The following is a 20208-nucleotide window of genomic DNA, read 5'->3' as shown; positions in this document are numbered from 1 at the left end:
CCCGGTGGCATAGTGGTTACTAAGTGCTTAGCTACTTCACAGAAGAGCCCATCGTGGAGTTGGGGACACGATGTTAGATTATATCGTGGAAGATCCATTGACCCACCCACCTTGACACAAACCTAACTCTCATATCCAGTTTAGTAATTCTTCCAAACTCCAGAGGAACCACCTTTGACAATAAATTGGTACATCTTAAGGTTTGAGTTCTCTTGGGGATTAAAGGTACAGTGTGCATATGGAGTTCTGTTGACTCAAGAGCCAGAGACATCTGTGAATTTCATATTTGAAGAAGCATTCTCTTTCTGTGGAGTCTGGGGAGACTTTGGCATGATCTTCCGAGACAAGATGGGAGTTTTCAAAGACATGTGATGCACTGTCAGGAAGCTTAGTGTTTGTTTCTCAAGTTCCAAAGAACAGTGACCCCCCTTCTGCTCATGTGTGGCTTTTGGGAAGTAAGTGGAGAGAAGTTCTTCTGCCACAGTTGATCTTGGCCCTCAGGGGTTGTGAGGCTGTGAGACACCTCTCATGCACCTGGGTGTCTGCAAGTGACTGTCGGTGCCTCGGTATCTCAAAACCCAAACCAAACTCAGAGCCATTGAGTCAATTCTATCTCATGGGGACCCCACAGAGCAGGGTAGAACCGCGCCTGTGGGCTTCCAAGACTGTAACTCTTGCCGAGAGAAGAAAGCCTCATCTTTCTCCCACAGAGCTGCTGGTAGTTTTAAACCGCAGACCTGTTAGCAGCCCAAGAGCTAACCAGGACATCAGCAGAGCTCCTCTTTGGCATCCGGAGGGGCTCAAGCGAATGATCTGCAACCTTGACAATTAAAATAGTGGTACCCTCAATGATAGCAGCACCCATTGCAGAGTCTGACGGGGCCTTAGCCAGGACCACTCCCTGCCCTTGTCCCAAACCATCCCCCACTATCTGGGAGAGGAACAGGCCCATGGCCTGTAGCCAAGGTCTTAGCATCTAGGCAGTTCAGCCAATACAGCGATTTCATCCAAACTGGATGCAGGTGCAAAAGGAAAGAAAAGGGAAGCAAGGGAAATGTTTGGGCAAACACTTAACATGGTGATGTCTAGACTGGACAGGATAGCTTCAGTGGTCAGGCAAGGGAGAATCAGGGCAGAGAGGGAGCAGAGGGACCCGGTGCTACAGGCATGGCGTAGACAGCACTCTGGGTGACCTTTCTGGGCTCCCCTCATAACTGTCATCAGCAATAGTTACGGGCAAGGCCAGTTGAAGGTTTGCAAGCGATCAACGTTTTTATGGGCTGATGGCATGCCTGCGTTCACCCTGGGCCAAGCGGACTCATGGCCGTGAAGATTGAAGAGCGTTTCCACATTCATGAGCAGAATGGACATGGGACAAATTTCCGTACTCAGGGCCCACACCACAGGCTGGAGGGATGGGGAGGAGGACAGAGGGAAGAAGCGTCCAGTCACTAGGACAGAGTCCCTGCCCTGCTGGCTGCTTTAACCCTCTGTCTCCCAGCATAGCAAGGACAGCGTGTGCTTGGACATGCAGGCAGGGATGAGAGATGGCCCAGTAAGCACAATATAGACTGGCAATAGTGACCCACTGTTCAATACTTACAATGCCCCTGTACCATCCACCATCTGAAGCCTTGTGTATATGGAAAAGCATTCAAACCCCAAAAATCAAACTCACTGCTATCGAGTTGATTACAACTTGTAGTGACACTACAGGACAGGGTAGAACTGCCCCCTATGAGTTTCCCAGACTGTCACCCTTAATGGGAGTAGAAAGTCCCATCCTTCTCCTGCAGAGCGGCTGGTGGCTTTGAACTACTGACCAACTCATCATCACTACGCCACCAGAGCTCCTTAAGGAAAACACTAGTCAGGTTTACGATAAGGTCAAGGAGCCTGGGTGGCACAGTGGTTTGAACTCTGCTCTTCCCCTGTGTTAGTCTGGGTTGACTAGAGAAACTCAGAGACATTCATATGTGTATAAGAGAGAACTTTATATCTAAAAAGTAATTTTATATTAAGAGAAAATTCCAGATCGTGTCCATAAGTCTGATATTAGCCCATATGTCTGACACCAGTCTATAAATTCCTCTTCGGACGCATGCAACACATGCCAGTGCCGAATGCAAGAAGATCACAGGCCAGTGGGTGGAAAGTCTTGTGGATCCAGTGGTGGTAGAAGCATCTCGGCACTGGCGTGAGTCTCCACGTCATTCTTCCAGCTCCAGGGATCTGGCTCCATCAGTGTAGCTCCATGTGGCTTGTCAACAGGAAGACAAAGCAGAGAGAGTGTGTCTCCTGCCTCCTTGGAGGAAGACAGGAGTTCCCAGAATCCTCAGGAGAAGGTCATGCCCATAGGGAGGCCTCATTGACTATGGCCTGATTGACAGGCTAGACTCTACCCCTTCGAAAGTTGACAGGACAGTATGTAGCTACCACACCACCAAAGAAAAGCCCTGGTGACCTGATCCCAGAAAGAGGGCCACAAACAACCACAGTAACAAACCATTCACTGTCACCGCATCCATTCTGACCCACAGTTTCCCCTTTCAGGGTGTCGGAGGCTGTTGATCTTTATGACAGCACTCAGACTCATCTTTGTCCCAAGGAGAAGATGGTGAGTTCAAACTCCTGACCTTGTGGTTAGCAGCTCTGTGCATAGACCACTATGCCACCAGAGCTTCTTCTTGAAAAGGTTGCAGTCTAGGAAACTCCATGGGGACATTATACATTTTCCTGCAGTCCAATTATGAGTCAAATCAATTCCACAGCCTCAAACTACATGAGAAGTCAAGGATTTATATAACCACAAAAACAAGACTCATTGTGGCCTGACTCACAGGACGCTATAGGGCAGAGTAGAACTGTCACTGTGGGTTTCTGATGCTGTGACGCTTTACAGAAGTTGAAAGCCTCATCTTTCTCCCCTGGAGTGGCTGGTAGTTTTGAACTGTGGACCTCTGCATTAGCAGCCCAGTGAATAATCCACTATGCCACCACTGCTCCGTTGGGCTTTGTATGCTGTTGTTAGGTGTCATTGAGTCACTTCCAACTCCTAGCAACCTTATTGACAACAGAACAAAACAATTGCCATCCTCACAATCGCTCTTTGGTTTGGGCCCCATTGATGCAGCCACTGTGCCAATCCATCTTATCCAGGGGCTTCCTCTTGTGTGCTGCCGCTGTACATTACCAAGCCTGATATCTTTCTCCAGGGACTGGTCTCTCCTGACAACATGTCCAAAGTATGTGAGACCAAGTCTCGCCATCCTTGCCTCTAAGGAGCACTCTGGCTCTGCCTCTTTGCACAAAGAAGCTTATTTTAATGACTTGGCAATGTTGATGCTGACTGGTCCTAGCCTATGATCCCCATAGCATCTTCAGATGTGTTCCTGTGGGAAAAGCTGCTAAGCTTTGACACAGGTAAAGCAATATAAAATGTCTCCCAAAGACAGTCTGTGTTGGCATAGAGGCAGGAGGGAAGTAAGCACCCTTTCACACTTCTAGTAACATGCCTTGGTGAGTTTTCCCCCACTGCCCAGCCAGTCAGCAACAGGTTGGTGCTAGCTACCATTGGGTGGCCTCTTACTCATAGCGGCCCCATGTGCTCAGAGGAGAGTTCTCAAGGCTCTGGTTTTTGGAAGCAGATAACCAGGCCTTTCTTCTGAGTACCTCTGGGTAGATACGGAACAGCAGCCTGTGCCTACGTAGTTCACGTGCTTCATGGTGCCACCAGAAACAAAGCAGGACCATGACTTTTCCCCATCTCTATTCTGTGGCTTCAGAGAACGGAAATATAAAATAGACGTCCTTTTAGATTTCCCAGCCCTGGTGGCGTAGTGGTTGCGTGTTGGGCTGCGATCTGCAAGGTGAGCAATTTGAAACCAGCAGCTACTCTCCGGGAGAAAGACAGGGCTTTCTCCTCCCGTGAAGAGTTACAGTCTGGGAATCCCATGGGGAAGTTCTACCCTGACCTGCCGGCTTGCTCTCAGTCCGAATTGACTTGACAGCCGTGCATTTGCTTTGCTTTTCCTCCCCCCACAAATTTCCGGTCTTATCCCTGACCCCTAGCCCACAGCCCAGCCCCCCTGTGATAAGGAGAGTGAAGATGGCTGCTTCTACAGTGAGGCCTCTGGAACTCCACGAAGACACCCCCACCCCCCAAAAGGAAGCAACTTCTTCTTGGTGTCTCCAAGAAACTAGTGCCAGGCCTCGCCACCCAATGCACATGCCCAACTCTGAGCAGACAGGGCTCACTCTCTGACAAAGTTGTCACCACGCTGACCCCTGGTCCTCCCCAACCCTAGAGGCCACAGACACATGCTGTGCCAGCGGGATCCACAGGGCCTGAGAAGGGGACCGTGCAGGGGGCGGCCCCTCTTTCCCCGATGTCAGTGGGCTAAGGGACCAGGAACCCCCACAGGCTTGGCAGGCTTCCCTGCTGGGGACTAGATGGTGGGACCTTCCAGGGGCTTTGATGAACCTGACTCATGGGAGATGAAGGAAAATATGAGATCCTTGGCCCCGCCAAGCAAAACCTAGCTCCAAAATGGGGAGAGAGAGGGCACAAAGGAATCAGGGGGAAAACTCTTCTCATATTTTCAGGGGGAAACCCAAATGGTAGTCAGGTGGCTCAAAGAGGTTGAGCTGACCCAGCGAGGAGGATGCCATTCTGAGCAGTTTCTGTCCAGAGAATCCACTGCCCTCATTTGGCTCCAGCTCCCAGAGGCCCACCCAGACAGAGTAGCACTGCCCTGCACATAGAGTTTCCAACCTCACAAGAAGAATCTGGTGGCATAGCGGGTTAGTTGTTGGGCTGCTAACCCCAAGATCAGCAGTTCTAAACCACCAGCTGATCCGCAAGAGAAAGACGAGGCCGTCTACTCTTGTAAAGATTTACAGCCTCGGAAACCCACCGGGGTGTGTTAGTCTGGGTAGACTAGAGAAACAAATTCATAGATACTCTCATGTGTATGAGAAAGAGCTTTATATACAAGAGCAATTGATTATTGAGAAAACATCCCAGCCCAGTCCAGATCAAGTCCATTAAGTCTGATATTAGCCCATATGCCCGATACCAATCTATAAAGTCCTCTTCAGACTCAAGAAACACATGCAATGACGCCGAATGCAGGAAGATCACAGGTCTGTGAATAGGAAGTCTTGTGTATCCAGTGCCATTGTGAGCATCTCAGCACCGGCAGGGGTCTCCACAAGGCTTGTGCAGCTCAGGACACTAGCATCTCTCTGTGTTTTGTCAGCTGCAAGGTCTCCCAGGGGATGCGCAGAGAGAGTGTGTGTTTCCTGCCTCCAAGGAGGAATACCGGAGTTCCCAGAATCCTCAGGAGAAGGCCATGCCCACACAGAGGCCTCATTGGCTATCAGCTGATTGACTTCACTCTTAATCTTTTCAAATTGGCAAATGGTTATATAACCACCACAAGGGGCCATTCTACTCTGTCCTACAGGGTCTCTATGAGTGTGGACCAACTTGAGGTGAGTGCGTTTCCGAATTTTGATGGAAGCAGGCGGCCACATCTGCCATCTGGGGAGCAACTGGCTGGTTCAACCCAGTCAGCTTTCAGTTATCAGCTGAGAGCTTTCACAATGGTACCACCCAGGCTCCTCTCTCTGGAGAAGGGCATCTGAGAGGCCCTGGAGTCCTGCCCTCCCAGATCTCCTGGTTTAGTGCTTTTCTTTGACCTCTCCCTATATTGCATGGGTCAGCGAGTCCTCATTTTAGGTATTGCAGGCCACGCCTGGTCACAGTTACTTTTTTGGTTTGGTTTGGCTGTTGTCCTTAGTGCCATCCAATGGCTCCTGGGTCATGCAGATCCGATGTGACCTTCTCCACAGGGCAAATCGTCAGGTCTTTTTCTAGTGTCTTGTGGTGAGCAGCTGAGAGCCTGACCTTTTGAGCCACCAGGGTTTTGCAACTCTTTCGATGTGTAGGAAACAAGCCCACAGAAAAGGATCTGGGATGTCCCTTGGTAGGTGGCTTACTGATCTCTCTGACTCGGTGGTCCGCTGCAGCTGCTGACCCTGAAAATCCCAGCAAGGCAATGTCTGAGGGAGTCACAGCCCAGAGACAGTGGGAGAACCTTAGCAGTGGTTTCCCCCCTCGCGGCCTCCTGAGCAACTAGCAGGGCTGTCCAAATTCTAAGAGGCTTTCTCCTCCCAGACAAGGATGAAAGGTATGAAAGGGAAGAGTGGAAAGAAGCTTCCAGTTACCATCTCCCAGGAACCATTTTCCAAATCCATCATCAGTGTGGTCAGCGGGACTCGGCCCTTTTCCTGGTGGTGCATACAGCATCTCACCACGAGCTGGAACGGACTCAGGAGCAGCGAACCACCACACTCGCTGCCATTGAGGTGATTCCGACTCACAGCAACCCGATAGGACAGGGAAGATTGGCCCCTGGGGGTTTCGGAGACTGTAAATATTTACAAGAGTAGAAAGCTTCATCTTTCTACTTCTTCCTTGGGGTGATTGGAGGTCTTGAACTGCCAACCTAGTGACTAGCAGTGCAATGAAGGAAGACCAAAATCCTCACAACTGGACCAATAAGTAACATCATGATAAGCAGAGAAAAGGTTGAAGTTGTCATGGAGTTCGTCTTACTTGGATCCACAATCCATGCTCCTGGAAGCAGCGATCAAAAGACATATTACATTAGGTAAATCTGGTTGCACAAGACCTCTTGAGAGTTTTAAAGAGCTAGGGTGTTACTTTGAGGTCTAAGGTGAGCCTGACACAAGCCATGGTATTCTCCATTGCATCAGATGCATGTGAAAGTTGGACATGGAATAAGGAAGACCCAAGAAGACATTTGAAATGTGATGGAGAAGAACAGCGAGAGTACCACCGAGTGCTACAGATACAAACCATTCTGTATCAGAAGAAGTAAGGCCAGCGTGCTCCTTAGAGGCAAGAGTGGCAAAACTTCATCTTACGTACTTGGGACATATTGTCAAGAGAGACCAGTTCCTGTAGAAGAACATGTTTGATAAAGTAGAAGGGCACCAAAAAAAAAAAAGGAAGGCCCTCATCAAGATGGATGGACACAGTGGCTGTCTCAATGGGCTCAGGCATAGGAAGCATTGTGAGGATGGCACAGGACCGTGCAGTGCTTCGTTCTATTGTGCATAGGGTTGCTATGGGTTGATGCCAACTCTATGGTCCCTAAGAAGAACAGTCCTGTAGTAAGGCTTACATTATGAGCACTCCAGTTTGCAGAAGACTGTGCATCAGAGTGATAGCCCCAAGTCCATTCCCAGAGTCCCCACAAAGATGAGGTGTCCCTTAAATTCCTTCTAATCACTAACCAAGGAAGTAGTTCGTCTCTCGCTCTGGCAGAGTGTGTGGAGAATAGATTGCCTCCCTCCCTCTCTAACTTTCTCAGGGAGGGTCAGTCTCCCAGAGGGGCTTGCCTGGGTGAGTCCCTGATGGAGGTCACCGTCCTAGGGACAATACAGAGGGCGGCATTGTCATGAATCATGCCCCAATCGTGCCTGACTGCCTTGGTCGGGAAGACACCGGACCACATCGTATAAGCATTTCTAGCTAACGCAATCCATGTGTCCCAAGCATGGTCCCGCACACACTTCTGTAACCCACCTGTCACTGTCACCAATGATGAAGTTGGAACAGTTGCCTTTGTTCTGTGTTAATTCTTTTTCCTGCTGTGACTCCTTGGCAACCATTATGACCTTGGGCTCATGCCCCCTCACAGCCCAGCTCTTTGTCTCTTGTAAGACCTAATAAATTCTCTCCTTAAGTTATATTTGATATCGGGGTCTCTTTTGTACCTTACCACCGTCCTCAGGGCAGCCCCCTGAGGAACAGAGAAGTTAAGCTATTTGCTCAGGGTTACCAAGTGTGGTGCCCTTTTCCCAGGACTAGTTTCTCCTACAGACACATCTGAAGACTTGCTTTTCAACACTTTAAAGAGTTCTTGTGCAGATTTAGCCAATGCAGTGTGCCCTTTGATCTCTGTGGCTTCCATGAGCATTGACCGTGGACCCAAGCAAGATGAAATCCTTGACAATTTTACTCTTTTCTCTGTTTACCATGGTAGTACCTATTGGTCCCCTTGTAAAGATGCTGGTTTTCTTTACATTGAGTCGTCATCCACACTGAAGGCTGCCATCCTTGATCTTCATCAGCAAGTGCTTCGAGTCCTCCTCATTTTCAGCAAGCTGGGTTGTGTCTGCATACCGCAGGTTGTTCATAAGCCTTCTGCCAGTCCTGAGGCCACATTCCTCTTTATAGAATCCAGTTTCCCTATTAATAAGGAAAGGTGGGGAGGAGCAGATGGCTTACGAGAAAGCCAGGTGGATGAAGCAGGAGCACACACAAAGAATGATGGGGCATGTTTAAGGGGGTGCCCTTCAACACCGAGATATACAAACAGAAGTGGACAATCCTGTGTCCTTCCCGATTCTGGCCTGATGGATGAACAAAAGGCTCTTCCCGGCTGTCTTTATCACAAAGCATTTGACAAGGTTGCAGAAGTTACTGTTTCTATTTGCCTTCTGACAAGACTTTGTCTCATGTACTTAGGCCATGCTGTCAGGAGAGACCAGTCCCTGGTGAAGGACAGTCCCTGTTTGGGACAGCACCAGGGCAGCACACAGGAGGAAGGACCTCAACAAGATGGATGGTCACAGTGGCTACACCACTGGGTCTAACCTGAGCACAGTGGTGAGGATAGTGCAGGACCAGGTGGTGTTTCCTTATGTTGTACGTGGGTCACTAGGCGTTGAAACCAATCCCGTGGCACCAAACAACCACACTGAAAGGACCGAACCACGCCTCACTCTGTCACTCTGTATATGAAGTGCCAACCCCATCTGACTTGGGGGACTTGGTCAGGCCTGGCTCCGATGGCCTGTCAGTCTCCCCACTCTCTTTTCTCTTTGCTGCCTATGCAGAATAGCACTTGCTTTGCCGCACTGGTACATCTTTGGGGGTTTTGCCTCAGGCACACGGAGCAATTGTTTGAAGCTGGCAATGAATGTCAGTGGTGTGCACGGTGACCTTGCCTACCACTATCACTGCCCCTTGTGGCCCTTTGGAGAGAGTAAAAGGGCCCCAAGATGGGGCGGTGCTGGGCCACTTAGTGGCGGGAAAGCTCAGCCTCCTAGCCCAAGTGGTTCTTTTCCAACAAGTTTCCAGAGGATGCCCATGCTGCTGGCTCATCACCCACACTTTGAGCCACCCTTGCTTCTGATCAGCCTGTGCATCTCATCTGGGGCAGGAGGGGTTTCGGGGAGGCAGCTGCTGACCTCCCACCAGGAAATGTAGTGCTGACTTAGGGTAACGGCCTGGAGTCTCTGATGAAGCACTAGCTCTTGAAACCAAAGATTGGGGGGTACCAACCCACCTAGAAGGGTCTTGAAAATAAGGCCTGCTGGCCTGCCTTGAAAGGTCACAGATTATGGACAGGTTTCAGATGCCCTGTCTCTGGGATGGTATGAAAACCTTGTAAGTATGTGAATATTAAATTTCTCCCTAATGAGTAGGCTGATGGCTCTTATCTATTGCCAAACAGCCCTTTGACCTCAATGTTTATGATGAGTTCTTCATATGAATGCTAACATGCCATTTCAAACGTTCTGGAATTTCTAATCAGCCAGATGCTTGGAAGTACGAGGACACATATACAGATGATTGACTAACTTTCAGTTTCCTACCAACATTTTGACAGAGAGTCCTCTGTGCAAACACTGCAGATTCACTCATTAGTTTGGCTGTAAAGGAATTAATAGTGGAATATGATTAGGCATTAGGATTCGTAGGTTGGACTGAGGTTTAATATTCTCTTTACTTGAAGGTGGATATATTTTGCTTACAATTTATGATGCAAATGCCAAGAGAGTAAGGTTCCTGTGGGATTTAATAAACACCCACTCTCCTTAAACTCTATATTAAATCTTAAAATAATCACATAACTGGATATTAAGAAATTAGTATATTTTCAGACGTGTTATGTCATTGGGGGTTTACCCTCCTGAATATTTGTTATATGCTATCCTCTGTTTCTGTATATAAAACCCAGTAATGATGAAACTATAGTACAGCAAGTACAATAAGGATTTCAGGGGGGGTACAGTATTGGTGGGGGTAGAGTGATAAAAAAGGGAACTGATGTCAAGGAGTTCAGGAGGAAAATAATCTTTTGAAACTGATTGTGCTAACAATTGTACATATTGTTTGATGTGATGGAATTATGTATCTGTATTAACCTCCAATAAAATTGTTTTGAAAAAAAAAAAAAAGGTCCCAGCTTTGGAAACCCTGTGGGCCGTTCTACTCTGCTCCCATCCCATGGGCTTGATGGCCTTGAGCAGCCACTGCCTAGAGCCTCCATCAGTGCGGCCAACTGCTAGGCAGCTTTGCTCTCTAAGCACAGCTGCTCCCTCAATCATGTGCTCAGCCTGGCCCCCAGTCGTACATCCACCTGACCTTGATGTTCGTCCTCAAGCAGGCCAATCCAAGCGTCTCCTTGACTACCTGTAGCATCTGATGCAGTAATCCCTAACATAGCCTACAAAGAGCTTTTCATTCCTGATACTTTTCAAGTTCATGCTTTTCATTCATGCTTTTCAAGTTCAATTATGCACTAGCCTCCTGTATTGGGTCTGTATTAGAGGTTAATATTCTGAGCATTAAATTTTCCGAAGGCTGTGGATACCGTCAAAATCCCAAATCCATTTTTGAGTCTTCTTAGAGATGCTGCATCCACAGAATTACTTCTGACCATGAAACCACAATGGGAAGAGCTTTACCGCCAGGCTTTTTCAGTGTTTGAAAGTGGATCACCACCACTCCCTTAGCCAGTTCAAGAAGGGACACTCTCTCCCTTAAGACTTTGCCAGGATGTGTCCTCACTGGAAATTGAGACACCAGGGTTGAATTGTCCTGGATATACTCTGACTGCCTTGGTCGGACCAGTCAAGCATAATATGTTAGCCCCAATCAGAATCCCACCCTCTCGTCTGCTGTGGTGTGTTGCTAGGCCACCAATCGGGCTTTGTGAGGATAGGCTTCAAGCGGTTGCTGATGAAGATCAGGATTGCAGCCTTTAGACTGAACCCTAAGGAAACCCAAAGCATGAGAACAGAGAAAATATTGAAGGGGCCAAGGACTTCATCTTGCCTGGATCTACAACCAGTTTTCATGGGAGCAGCAGTCGGGAGCTCAGAGGACACACTGCATTGGGTAAATCGGGGGCAGGAAACCACTTTAAAGTGCTGAAAGACAAGGACTAAGGTGGACTGGTATTTTCAATCACCTCATCGGCGCGGGAAAGATGGGCATGGAATAAGGAAGACCAAAGAAGAATCGATGTGTTTGAATTGCAGTTCAGGGAAAGAACACAGAGCCTTCTTAGAGGAAGTACTGGCAGGATGCTCGTACAGGCAAGGATGGTGAGACGCTGTCTCACACACTTCGGACATGTTATCAGGGGAGATCGGTCCATGGAAAAGGACATCATGTTTGGCAGAGGGGCAGTGAAGAAGAGGAAGGCCTTCAATCAGATGGATTGATCCAGTGGCTGCAACAATGGGCTCAAACACAAGAACAATGGTGAGGGTGGCGTGGCCGAGACAGTGTTTCCTTACGTAGGGTCAGTATGAGTAGGAATCAACTTGAGGGTACCCAGCAACAACAACAACAAGCTTTGTGATATTTTTCCATGTCCTATGTAAATGGAAGGTCGTCTGTAAATCCTTGGGCATCATTTTGACCTTAAGCCAATGGGCTCCCTCATCTGGATGATTACTCTTTGTCTGATCTTTGTCCAATGTGTCTTTGTAAACTATGTTTGGGGTCTGTTTGATCCCCTTCAATGGGTCACATGCTTAAAAAGTACGTTTATTTGCTTTTCCCATGACCTTCGGATCTCAGAAAGATAAAGTCCAAGTCTCAACAAGCCCCCTCAGCGTCCTGACGAAATGGTGCTCCTTGTGCCATTTGTGTTACGGATGACTGCCCTGCTTGTTAGTCAGCCTGGACTGCCCAGGCTCCTCAGCCTTTGGGCCAGTGTTCAGAGGATCTCCGTCAGCTCTGTTTTCAGCCCGAGTCACACACAGAGCTTTCCTTCCTTCTCGAAGCTGCCCCACCTGAGTCCAAGAGCCTCACTACAAGGCAGGCTGCTCATCGGGCGGCTAGGGGAAGTGCCCACACCTCACCAGAATTAGGCTCCTGACCAAAAGGAGGGAAGTGGTTTCAAGTTCCCCTGAGGCACATCTAAAGAAAGGTCTGACCATCTCCTTCTGGAAAATCAGCATCAGAAAGCCTGGGGGCACAGTTTGACTTTGCCCCACCCGAGGCCACCAGGAGTCAGAATGCACGCAATGCTGATTGGTTTGGGTTAATGCTAAACGCATTCCTGGTTGGTTTTAAAACTCCGAAGGAGAGGGAGCATGAGAAGTCAGAAGCTGCATAATGAAAGTCACTCCTTTTAAGGTTCCTTTACTCTGGGTTACTTCAGATGTGGCAATCAGCCACCTTTGTTATCACAATGTATGAGTCAATCTAAAATTGCAAGGACCCACCATTCTCAGTAAAACACCTCTTCTCATCACCCAAATTAACTTCTTGGCGCTGCCTATGACTAAACAGAAAATTGCCTCTGTGCTAGCAAAGTACACCACTTAACCCTGCTCCCACAGATTAGTACCCTATTGTTTGTAAACAATGCGCATACATGTATACCATGCACAGTAAGCAAGGGAAGTATCATGGGAATAAGGAGTGCGAGCTGGGATAAAACCCCATGTTACATAAGCACTGCTCTTCAAAGCACAGCCCACTCTAACAGGAAACCAGGAGACACAGAAGTGAACACTTCTGTTACCTGTGGGAATCTGAGGGAACAAACCAGAGTCTAGTGGGGACACACGTGTCCTCTATCAATTGCATCAAAATTCATATTAGCCAGGAGAAAAAAAATTCCATTGATTGCAGCCTGCCTTCCATTACTGAAAACAGAGAGTACCAATAACAAATCTGAAGCCGAAAATAATTCGGCCGTGGGGTTAAGAGGAAAAGGAATTAGCTGTCAGGGAATAATGGCCGAGCCAGTAGACTAATATCCTCCGCTCCAAATTAGGTAGTGTTTTGATGTGGGGTGTCCCTCTTAATTTCCCTAGGCTTCAGAGTACAGCTGGTGGAGGACAATGACTAGGTGTTCCCCTATTTCAAAGACGACTCATTGAGTGGACAGTGAATCACACAGCTCAGTGGTTCTGGCTGCGTTTCCCCTTCAAGAGAGCTTGGGGCAGCTCCTGTCACATCATAGAAGTTCAACACCAAAAACACCCTCAGTCTCACTGCCATGGTATTTATGGCTCCTCATCACCCTATAGCGCAGGGTAGACCTGCCTTTGTAGGTTTCCAAGACGATAACTCTCTTGGGGAGTAGAAAGCTTCATCTTTCACCAGAGCAGCTGGTGATTTTGAACTTCTGACCTTCAAGTTAGCATCCCAACCTGTAACCCACTTGGCCAGAAGCAGAAGCAGTTCTGTCTAGGAGTTTCTAGTCCCCTGTGGCATAAACTCTTAAGATGATCTTGAATTCCAACTACTTCCCTCGAGCCGTTTGGTGATTGCAACTCCTGGCAGCCCCAACGTGCTCTTGGGGGCTTTCAGAGTGGTGGCTTTTGGGAAGTAGAGCTCGAGGTCTTTCTTCCACGGCATGTCTGCGTGGGTTTGAACTGCCCCTCTTTTGGCTTAAATGTGGAGCCCACTCTTCAAAGCCATTGAAGAAACACAGGCGGAAGGCTCCTTCGAGCCGAGGAGTTCATTTACGTGGAGAAGTCATCAGGACAGCCCAGTCTCTAGAAAAAGACACACCACCGACAGCATCGGGGGAAAGGAGGGGAAGTCTCGGTGAGATGGATTGACCCAATCGTTAAGAGGGATTCAAGTATCGAGGACCACGAAGATAACACAGGACGAGGCGTTCCATTCTTTTACACAAAAGGTCTCCATGAGTTGGGGTCAACTCCAAGACAGGAGCAAGAGCAACAATAGGACATTAGGGATGGAACTAGTATGGTGCTGGTGTTCTTGGTAACAGGCACAAAGACCCACACCAGCAGGGCTGTCCTCGGGCCCACATGCTGAGTGTCTCAGAGGCTCTGTTTTTCTGGGCATGAGCAGCTTTCATAAATCACATTCTTCGCTGCTCTTTACTTTATGATCTCTTATATGGCTTGTCAATAAAATTTTATAGCTCCAATTTCTTAATAGTTGGCCCCAGAGAGTAAGCTGTAAATCAGTCTACCTCAACCTGCCTTTTTACAACAAGTCTCTGCTTTCAGCTTGTTGGATTTCCCATCCAAGTGTTCTTTCTCATCTCGCTTCTTGTGAAAACAAGGAAAGCCGTGGCTGTCCCAGGTTCCAGGAAACACTGCACTCCTTCTCCCTGGGCAAGATTTCCCTGAAAAGCCCTCACCCCTCCCTAGGCCTCTTCTTGAGTCACCATTTTTATGTTTGAACTCATTTCTTCTTTAGCTGAGCTTTTTGGATTTTTCTCCTTCATCTTTTCTGACATTTGGGGTTTATTTGCTCCCGTCTCCTGTGGACACATTAAGAGGCCTCCCCTCCCCTGACTATCTGTCATGTCTTCACCCATGCGCTTTCCGGCCCACCTCATCTCCAGCCACAGGAGAGAGAGATGCTGCTAACACCCTCCACACTAGAAATGGTAGCTTCTTTGAAGAGCTGCCAGTGTTGTTTGTTCTTCATATTCTCGAGAAAGCATACCACCTCCAGGAAGCCTTTCGATGAACCGATCTTCTCTTTCTGTTGCCATGGTCCTTGCCAGGTGCAGGTGCGAATGTTCTGAATACCATGCATGCTCCTTTCCCCCAGAAGGCAGTTGAGACTGTGAAGGCACTAGGCAGTAAGAAGATCCTCCTGCATACCGGGTGTGGCGCTTGCTGCATTGCGCCAACACTCCCACGGGGGGAACGCAATGGTCTCCTGGCTTCAGTGCTTACACTCGCCTGCACTTCCTACTTGTTCCCTGTCCCTTGCTTCTGTTTTACAAGCTTCCACGTCATTTAACGGAAGCACACACACAACTTGTGGTATGTTTCATGGGGATTTAGGAAGACACAAATAGGATTATAAGATTTCTTTTCCTGATGAAAACCATATTTTCCTAGTAGCACTTCGGATTTGATTCTTCAGCGATGAGAGATTAGGAATAAGTCAGGTTGTTGTGTGGAGAAGAAGCACCCCTGCAAGTGTTTGCCCTCTCTTTTCTCTCGAGAAATGTCTCCTTCTATTCCCCATCTGTCCGTTTGTTGTTCGGTCGTGGCTTGAGGATGGCTGTGATGCTGGAGTCTATGCCACCAGAGCCTAGAAGGGTCACCCATGGAGGACAGATTTCAGTAGGACTTTCAGACTACGATATAATAGGAGGGAGGGTCTGGTGATCTACTTTGAAATGTAGCCGATGGAAACCTTGTGGATCACAGCAGACTCTTGTTTGATATGGTGCTAGCAGGCAAGTCCCCCTAGAATGGAAGGCACTCCATATGCTCAGTGGCCACAAGAATGGCCCAGAGCAGACAAGTGATGGCGAAGATGGCGCAGACCTGGGCAATGCTCACTCTGCGGCGTACTTGGGATTATAAATTGACTGAACGGCCATCTCCACCAGCACCATCAAAGTCTCTGTGTGTGTGTGTGTGTGTGTGTGTGTGTGTGTGTGTGTGTGTGTTCTTCCATAACAATGGTAACAACATATCCTAAAGGGCTGGACTGTTCAGGTGTTTGCAGAAGGAGCGAGAAGGAAGGATGTGAGGGAGGCTTCAGGTATGGAAAGTGGCCCCTCACTAAGCGCAACCGGGCAGCCTGGAACGGGTCTCCCCCACCACTCACAGCCTTGTCAGAAGCAGGAGGATGAGGGCACACGGAACAGAAGGTTGTCTTATGTGTTAAAAAACAACACTCGGCTCTACCTCTTTCTCTGTGGAGACACCCAGGAGGAAGGAGCAGTAGACGGTGAACTCCGAGGGAGAGAAACTAGGGAAGTTCAGGAGATGGAAGTCTTCAATAGAGTGTCAGGATCATCATAACGGTATGAGGAGGAACTCGTTGGTGAGCTGATCTGAGCCCTCAAAAGAAGGAGGGAAGAGTTGGTGTCAAGAGGGTGGTAGGAAGGCATGGGCAATGCTTGTCCACAATTAAGCAACCAGATTAACCTCCAAATCACACTGCTGCCAATGAACTTATTCTGACTCAGTGATCCTCCATAGGGTTTTCTGGACAAGCACAGCCAGCCTCAGCTGAATCTCAGAGGGACTGGTGGGTTTGAACCACCGAACTGGGTTAGCAGGTCAATGCTGATCTCACACCACCTGGGCTTGTTTTCCAATAGTGTTGTAATAATCACCTTAGACCAGCAGTTCTCAACCTGTGGGTCGTGACCCTATTAGGGGTTGAATGACCCATTCACAGGGGTCGCCCAATTCATAACAGTAGCAAAATTACATTCATGAAGTAGCAATGAAAGTAATTTTATGGTTGGGGGGTCAGCACAACATGAGGAACTGTATTAAAGGGTCGCAGCAGTAGGAAGGTTAAGAACCACTGCCTTAGACGATGTCTAAAAAGCAACTCCCAGGCTTCTCCCCAAGAACTTGAATTAGGTCTGAAGTCAGTTCAGAAGACAGGATGTTTTATAAGCCCCAGGAATGCCGACTGAGCTAGTACTCAGGCTGTTGATATCACTGAAACTATAGAAGCAGTTTTAAGGAATTTGGAGTGGCGTAGTGGTTATGTGCTGGGCTGCTAACAGCAAGATCAGCAGTTCAAAACCAACATCCACTCCACGCACGGGAGTAAAACAAGGCTTTCTATGCCCGCAGAGTTACAGTCTCAGAAAACCACGAGGGCAGATCTGCGCTGTCTTAGTAGGGTCACAATGAGTCAGAATCGACTCGTTGGCAGCGAGCTTGGTTTGGTACAGTCAATGATAAACATTGATAGGAGGCAAATGCAAACATAAGCATTCTCTGTCTTTCATTCAGGGTAACAAGGGACACACACTGGCGGTTCAGTGGTAGAATTCTTGCCTTCCATGTGGGAGGTCTGGGTTCGAGGCCTGACCATTGCACCTCATGTGCAGCTACTCTCTGTCACAAGGGGCTTGTGTGTCACTACAATGTCCGAGAGGTTTCAGAAGTTTCCAGACTTTCTGATTAGGAAGAAAGGCTTGGCTTTCCAAAAAATAAGCCGAGGAAAATGGGATCACAGTGGTCAGAACCGACCGTGCATGGAGTGGCCTTCAATTGGGAGAGCAGCCAACACCAGCAGCATTCCCCGAGAGAGAGCAGCAACTGAAATCCAGCCAATTACTACGCAGGGTTTTCTAATTCTCACGAGGAAGGCTGAAGTCTCTCTTCCTCTACTGTGGTTCCAAAGACCATAAGGTGGATCCAAGTGCTATAAAGTCCAAACAATTCTCCTTGCCAGAAGGCCACTAGTTGGCAAGATCAAGTTCAGAGGGCAGAATGAAATCTCACCAAAGAGGGACTCCGTGTGTCTAAGGGCCTTCACAAATCTGGCTGCTTGGCATGACTACAATGGTTTACATAAGATCAGACTCTATTTTGCTACCAGCGCAGCTCCTGTTTCTGCAAAGGTGACCCAGGCGGTTGAGGGGTAGGTATGGGAGGGACAGCTTCTCAGGAAGAATGCATTTGGAAGTAGACGCATATGAAATTGCCTGGGAATGTCCTCAAAGTTTTACCCAAAATTAATAATCAGAAGAACTCAATCTAGCTAGCCAAAGTTTTTATTTTTGTTAGTTCTTGATATTTAAATATCTACACCCTTACCTGACAGGTGGCACACTTTGTAACTGCCTGGTTGCTCTGTGCTACCCTGACTGGTGAATTGCTCTTAACCTCGGTAAACTTCTTTTGCTTTTACTTTAAGCAGACTCAGTGAGTTGGCTCTAGGAAGCCTCATCAGCTGACATAGTATTTTACCTGGTAGGTAATGAAAAGCAATAGAAGGTTTCAGAGCCAAGGCTGCATCTAAACAAAAGAGTAATTTAAGAAAATCCATGCTGACCTTTGGATGGAGTGGAAAGGGCCCCTGAGGCACATCCACTTGCCTCTTTGGGAGAAAGACGAAGTGGCCAGCTCCACTGGATAGTCTGACTCCGTCTCATCTGCTGGCTCTGTCATATAATTGGTACTGCCCGGATGGCAGTGGGCTTGGCTTGGGTTTGTCAGTCTCTTGGAACTGTACATTCAAATGAAATAGAACAGCAAGATAATTGTGGAGAATGCTGGGAAGCAAGAATTCGTGAGATTGGTTGGCTATGGAGAAAGGAGAAAGGAATCACCCAAGTTCAAGTTCTTTCACGGCATCTTTTCCCCCTGACCAACTGAAGGGGAGGGAACCCGTTTCCCTTGGGTCCCAGATCTAAACAGACACTTCCTCTACTCCTCTTTCCCCTTGTTCATTGCCATGTAAAGACCTCTTGAGAATATTAAAATGCAATGATGTTACTTTGAGGACTCAGGTGTGTGCCTGACCCAAGCCACGCTGTTTTCAATTGCATCATATGCGTGTGAAAATTGGACATTGAATAAAGAAGACTGAGGAAGAATTGATGCGTTTGACCTGTGGTGCTGGAGAAAACTACTGAAAGTACCATGGACTGCTAAAAGAACAATCAACTTTGTCTTGGAAGAAGTCCTGCCAGAGCACTCCTTAGAGGCAAGGAGAGAGTGCCTTCCTTCGTCTTACAAACTTCATGTTATCAGCAGAAACCAGTCCCTGGAGAAGGACTTCGTGTTTGGTAACGAGAGGGACAACGGAGAGGAAAGCTGTCAAAGAAATGGACTGACACAGTGCTGCCACTGTGGGCTCAAGCATTAGAACAATTGTGAGTATGGCGCAGGCCAAGGAAGTATTTTGTTCTGTTGCGCATAAGGTCTCCATGGATCAGAACCAATTCGATGGACCTAACAACAACAACAGCATCACTGCCATTGAGTTGATTCCAATGCACAGTTCCTGAGGCAGTAAATCTTGATGTGAACAGATAGCCTCAGCTCTCTCCCACGGAGTGGCCAGTGGCTTTGAATGGCTGACCATGAGGGGAGCAGTCTACTGCTTACTTGACAGTGACAACAGGGCTCCTTACCTTTTTCCCCTGAAGAGATAGGTATGTTCCAACTTCAAGCATTCCACAAAAATAAAGATCATTTTGGTGTACTCTTAAAAGAGGCTGGCTAACAGTGAATTTTAGAGTTCTTCTTTGTGGGGAGAAAAAAAATGAAAAAGCGGAGACAAAATATTTAATAGTCTCTATAATAAATGCAAATAAATCAATACAAACAGAACTTGGCTTTAGCAAACTGTACATACATAAATATTGTTTCCTTTTACTATAACATATTTCCCCTCCCACATAGAGCCTCTCAGGATCTTATTACATCATTTTTTCTTTATACCTATAAAAAAGTGCCTTTTAGATTTACAGCTTGTGCTTCCAAAGCAAAGGTTAGAACATCATGCCCTAAAGGAAAACAAGGTAAAAAGGAAGCTGCCATATAAGCTCTTAAAAATGGTAGGTTACACGGCTCTCCGCTCTTTCGAGCACTGGCTGGTGGGACGACTGTAGGATACTGACATGGCGCCCCCAGAGGACTTTTATTGGTTGGGTGCAGTAGCACCCGGATAAAGTTGCCCAGACGGTCTAGGGTCTAAGGAAGTCCTTGACTAAGCAGAGAAGGTGCCAGAGCCCCAGCGCCAGGTGATCATGGGAAGTCCTTCGTAACCTCATCAGTGCAAAGGCTTGGTGGTCAAGTGCTCAACTGCTTCCAAACCCTCTCAGGTGGCTCTCCTCCTGTCATGGCTCTTCTCCAAAGCCCTGGTTGCACCTGTGGGACATGGGGGAAGGGCTATAGCTGCCACCAGGAAGTCCTCTCCTTGGTAGCTTGGGGTGGCTTGCTGTCAGAGCGACCCTCCTCCGGCAGAGGAACCAGCCGTTGGGCCGATGGCATGTGCCTGGCTCATAACGGAGGAGGTCCGTTTGTGTATCGGAGCATGGGGTGGAATGAGCGGGCGAAGTTGTTGGACAGGGCGCAGCTGTAGTCGTCCTCGGACATCGGAACAAGGCAGGCGAGCCCGATGAGGAGCAACAGGAGCAGCTGGAGGGGAAG

Source organism: Echinops telfairi, unplaced genomic scaffold, assembly GCF_000313985.2.
Source record: "Echinops telfairi isolate 266 unplaced genomic scaffold, ASM31398v2 ScPeMD7_3533;HRSCAF=4204_0, whole genome shotgun sequence".
NCBI lineage: Eukaryota > Metazoa > Chordata > Mammalia > Afrosoricida > Tenrecidae > Echinops > Echinops telfairi.
Note: the sequence above shows the minus strand (reverse complement) of the source record.